This window comes from Rhamphochromis longiceps, linkage group LG23, assembly GCF_057381845.1.
Source record: "Rhamphochromis longiceps isolate RC_006_pf linkage group LG23, R_longiceps_female_GT1.1, whole genome shotgun sequence".
NCBI classification, from domain to species: Eukaryota; Metazoa; Chordata; class Actinopteri; order Cichliformes; family Cichlidae; genus Rhamphochromis; species Rhamphochromis longiceps.
The window spans coordinates 19,216,322-19,222,321 of record NC_140578.1 but is presented as its reverse complement, the minus strand read 5'-3'; positions in this window follow the sequence as shown (position 1 = coordinate 19,222,321).

Here is a 6,000-nt window from a genome sequence, read left to right as displayed (position 1 = left end):
AGTTGTTTTGTTTGCTCTGAATCTTGACAGCCCTATTAAAGATTAATATCAGTCTGTACATGCTCCAGATGGCTTTTCTTCAAATTCTTTAACTCTCACTCGCTTTTGCAACTTTGTACTTTTGTGTTACTCGCAGCAACAACTCCACCTCATTGTTAGTCCATTTAAAAAACTCGGTGCTTTTCCTCAACATTCTGCTGCAACGTTTCAAAGAGCCGGAAAGTCAGAAATGAGGCAGGTCGAATCTTCTTGCGTTTCACGCATGCGCAGTACTGGAACGTAAGTGTTTTTGGCCGTTTCAATGTGGACGCACAACTCTGTGAAAACTACTGAAAATGCTATTGTGGACGTGGAGCGTTTTCAGACAAAAATGCCGTTTTCAAATCTATCCAGGCTAGTGTGGATGTAGCCGGGGACACTTTCAAAAGAAGCCCAGGGTTCATCAGTGTTGTGATGTTTAGATGAGGTGGAATGAAATTATGTACACATGGTCCCGAAATGAAAAGAAACAGAATAACGAAGAAACGGTAATAAATAAATAGTTTAAAAAAAAACAAACAAAAAAAACAGAATAACATGTAATAAAATAACTGTGCTCTACTCGACTGCGGAGGAGGCGATGGCGGATATGCCGACAAGGGGATTCCAGATCGCTAAAGTCGTCTTGAAGCAGCTGTCAAATCTGACGTGGGAGAAGACGGGAATGTCGCAGTGGCGTGACTCGGAGGGGCACAGAGAAAGACTCATTCGTGAGCAGCTTCAACTAAGGAGGGGAGGTTTATACTGGTTCGGGGAACAGTTGATGGTAATCAGGTTACTTTAATGAATGTGTACGCCCCACCAGGAAGTGACTTTTTTTAAGTGAGTTTTTTTAAGAACATTGTTAATATAATGGTGACAGAAACTCAGGGCCCTTTAATTTGCTGCGGCAATCTGAACATACGCCTGCAGCCGGATCTAGATAGCTCTAACAGAATGAAGCTGGAATCGAGTACCTTATATAAAAGAATTTCAGCATTGTTTGACGAGGTGGGTTTAATTGAAGTATGGAGAAATTGTTTCCCTACTCTTCTTACTCTCATTTCTCAGCCCCACACTCCCTTTACACGAGGATAGATTATTTTTTGACGTTTGGAAGAGATAGGGATAAAATCTTAAAATCTTAACATGCGAGATGGGCTCGATAGATATAAGTGACCACGCATCGCTGTATGTGACGATTGATATGAACGTATACCCCAAAATTTCAATTTGGAGATTGAATTCATCTCTGCTTAAAGATGTGGAATTTAGGAAAGTAACAAGGAAAGAGCTCAAAGATTATCTCGAAATTAATGATAATGGGGAGGTGTCACCCCCGATACTATGGGATGCATTAAAAGCTGTCATGAGGGGGAAGATTATAGCGTTTGCCTCCTTCCATAAAAAAGCATGAGAGAAAAAAATGGAAGAATTACAAGAGATTCAAAAACAATTAGAAAGGGAGCACAAACATACGCCTTCAGCGGGTACTCTGCAGAAATTAACAACGATCAGAACTGAAATAAATACGTTGAGTACACAAACGATAAAGAGAAAATTTTTATATTTGAAACAGAAGTATTATCAAGGGGGATCGCAATCAATGAAAATCTTAGCGTGGAAACTTAAGAAGAAGATAGCGGAGAATACTGTAACTAAAATTAAACACCCAGAGACAGGATATATAATGACTCATCCTAGTAAGATACAGGATGCCTTTGAATTATTTTATAAAACATTATATGCGGGAGTCCCACGGGGGGCTGAGTATGAAATGGACGATTTCCTGAATTCTTTATGCCTACCAAGCCTTAATGAGGAACAAAATAAAATGATGATAGCGGAGGTGACGGAAGCTGAACTTATGAATGCCATCAATAGGTTGAAATACAATAAGTCACCAGGCTCCGATGGTTACACCGCGGAGTGGTATCGGGAATTCAAACAGGACTTGATCCCTACATTACTCACTACTTTTAACTGTGTGTTAAAAACAGCGCAAATGCCGCCGAGTTGGAAGGAGGCTATCATCTCGGCTATCCCGAAAGAAGGGAAAGACAAAATGGAGTGTGGCTCATATAGACCCATTTCTGTTCTCAACATAGATTACAGACTGTTTACTTTGATAATGGCCAAGAGAATGGAAGAAATTTTACCCGACCTGATTAGTAATGACCAAACAGGGTTCATAAGACGACGACAGACCCAGGATAATATACGCAGAACTCTTCATGTAATACATCAGATACAGACATCTAAGAGTACAGCCATGCTTATGAGTATTGATGCAGAAAAGGCCTTCGACTCCGTAAATTGGGACTTTCTATACAAAGTCTTGGATAAATTCGGCTTACATAAGGGAATTGTTGATACGGTGAGGGCATTATATACTAATCCCACCGCAAGAATTAAAGTTAATGGTTCTCTCTCAAATAGCTTTGTTCTGCAGAGAGGAAATAAACAAGGCTGTGCTTGGTCCCTGCTTCTGTTTGCTTTGTATTTAGAACCTTTGGCACAATCAATTAGACAAAATAAAGATATTAAGGGGATTACCATTGCAGGACAGGAACATAAGCTTGCTTGCTACTAGTGATGGGTCGGTTGCGAACGAAATGGCTCTTAGAGCCGAATCTTTGACGTGAACGACGCGAGCCGGCTCCTTATCGCGAGCTGGATTTTTTTTCTTCTTTCTCTCACCCTCTCTCTCGCACTTTTTTTCCGCTTCACTCAGCACGTGAGCCTTGTGCTTTACGCTGGGAAGAGGGGGGGGGCGGTAGTTACACTCAGTAGCACAGGAACAGAGCGGGAGGGAGAGACAGAGAAAGAGCCAGGGACAACAACGTCACATAAAGGTATAGTAATCATCCACAACTATTTTCAGTTGCAGATGATAAAGGATTCAGAAAGTTTATTCATGCAGGCCCATATGACAGAGAATGTGCATCTTCTTTTTGTTTTCATATTTTAATTTATATTTAATTGTGTTGTGGTTTGCATTGTTTTGTGTTGTTTCACTTTAAATTTGTAAAAGGAAAAAGCTGAAAATTGAAATAGTTAAAAGTTGAAATGTGAATAGTTGATTTATTTATTACATTTTATGTGGAGTGAATAAATAAAAGTATATTTACGGTGGCCCCTACAGACAAAGCACATACAAACTTCAAATCACGTACAAACCCTGAAGCATGTACAAACTCCAAAACACGTAAAAACACGTACAAACTCCAAAACACGTAAAACCTCCAAAACACGTACAAACTCAGAAGCACATAAAAACTCAAAACACGTACAAAAGACAACAGAAGTGCTCCAGGATGCTAGGGGCAGTGTTGAACTTTTGTTACCTAGTATCTACACAAGCCATCAAGTAGCAACGACCGGATTTGGTGTGTGGTAATAACAGGCAAATGAACTTTTTTTAAAATTATTATTATTTGACTATATATGAATGCTTGTGTATAAATACACAAAGAATACACATATGCTTTCATGCTTTAAATTGTGTAATTTAAGTGATCTAGGTAGCTCTGTTTTGGAAGTTCAGTTCATGCTAGAAATGTGTTTTGGAGTTTGTATGTGTTTTGTCTCTAGGGGCCACCGCATATATTTATATATAAACATATATAAATAAAACCACTTTTTTTTACATTAGTAATTCCTTTTGTGCATAATTTTATATTGTTGTTAATAATAAATTAATTAAAGCAACAAAACAACCCGAAGAGCCGGTTCGAAGCCGAAAGAGCCGGCTCTTTTTAGTGAGCCGAACCGAAAGAGCCGGTTCTCTAAAAAGAGTCGGAAATCCCATCACTACTTGCTACGCGGATGACATATTGATATACCTAGATCAGCCCACTAACTCCTTGCCTCCGTTGATGAATCTATGCCAAATTTTGGAAACTCTCTGGCTATAAAATTAATGTCTAAAACTCAAATTTTCAGTTATAACTATAGCCCTCCGGCTCACTTGGTTGATCGATATCCAATGAGATGGCAAGAAAAGTCATTGAAATATTTAGGAGTTGTTATTCCTAAGGATTTAACTAAACTATTTGAGGAGAACTTTGGTTCCCTACAAAGGAGAACAGTGGGTGATATTAGACGATGGAACATGATCCCCTTTCTCTCTCTACACTCACGAATTGAATCCATCAAAATGAATATTCTGCCAAGATTATTATATTTATTCCAAACACTACCAATACCTATTGATTCAAGCCAATTCAATGAATGGGCTGAGGGTTTGTTTTAAAACTTTACAACTACATAAGAAGGCGGGAGGATGGGGGTTGCCGTCACTAAAAATTTTTTTTCGGGCTGCTCATCTGAAGACTGTGGTCAATTGGTGTGATACAAGCTACCAAGCACAATGGAAGACTATTGAGGAGAGCATGTTTTCCTCTCCAATGCAAGCTGTCTTGATGGATTCGAACATTCGAGAATGTATTGACAAGGTTTGCAACCCCTGGGTGTCATGTACACTTACTGTATGGAGAAAAGTCGTGAAAGAATTTAAATTGGAACGGGATTTGGCTTTATTTAAATGGTATGCATATGACTCTGACTTTGTCCCGAATAAATTTGACTCACGCTTTAAAAGTTGGTCTGCTAAAGGGTTATCTACATTCAATTGTTTGATTAAGGATGGGAACTTAATTAGTTTTGACACACTGAAACAGAAATACAATCTAGAAAAACAGGATTTTTATCAAGACTTGCAAATAAGACATTATATAAAGACAACAATCGGTGTGATGTGAAACACTAATGTGGAATTGATAACTTTGTTTAGACAGGCGTATAGTGGGGATGTCGATACAAGACTCATTTCCTTTTTGTATAATTTTCTCATAAATAAGCTTCCCCACTCAGCTGACTATGTGAAGATGTTATGGGAAAAGGAGGGTGGGGTATGTATTTCAAGGGATGAATGGTCTCAGATGTGGGAACGGCAATGGAGGAGTACTTCCTCCAGCAGCTGGAGGGAATTTGGATGGAAGTCTTTGATAAGGTTCTTTATTACTCCGTGTCAAAAGGCTCATTATGATGTGAATCCTCCTGTGTGTTGGAGAAACTGTGGACACCAACGAGCACATCACACCCATATTATGTGGGATTGTTCTTTGCTACGGACCTACTGGAAAGACATTCATGGTACACTACAAGGCATTTTTGACTGTACATTCCCTTTGGACATGAAGACAATCTTTTTTGGATGTATACCGCAGAACTGGTCTAAAAATGACACGTCTGTTAAGAGCTTTACTTGTTGCAAGTAAGAAAAGTATAACTAAGAAATGGTCCTTGCAAGATATACCAACTTTGTCATTATGGTGGGAAATTACGCTAGAGATTTATAGGATGGAGGAGGTAACAGCTTATGTCACTGGGTGTGTTGGTTCCGTTCGTGTTGGGATAAGTGGGTCCTATATGCCAATACTCATAAGCCGAATCTTCTTTTCAAAGCTTGAAATTACCAACCTAGCTAACTGGTCACTCCCAACTATTCAATGTCCCTTTTTATTTTTTTTATTTTATTTTATTTTTTCGTTTTGTTTCGTTTTTCCCTTGTAAATTGTGTTGATTAATGCCTGTAATCACTTTCGTGAAGTAATAGTTTAGAAATAAAGAATTAAAAAAAAAACATGTAATAAAATAATACGATAAATAGAGTGCAACAACCTGACCAGTAGAGAGTATGGATATAGAATGTAGGTATAAATACTTTACCAGCAAAAGGGTATTGTAACTGTTTTTCCATCTGTTTTCTTGTCCTTTCGACCTCAGGCTCACCGTACTTAGAGGGTTTTTTTTGTTGTTGTTTTTGCTGCAATATGTTTTATTACATTTAGCTCGCCTACATTGGTGATACAAATATTGATCAGTGCTAAAGTAACAGCTGTCAAATAAAAGCCTCACCTAGTATGAGAAGGATGAGGGCGGTAAGGAATAAGGCTGAGCGGTAAATGATGACCAGCT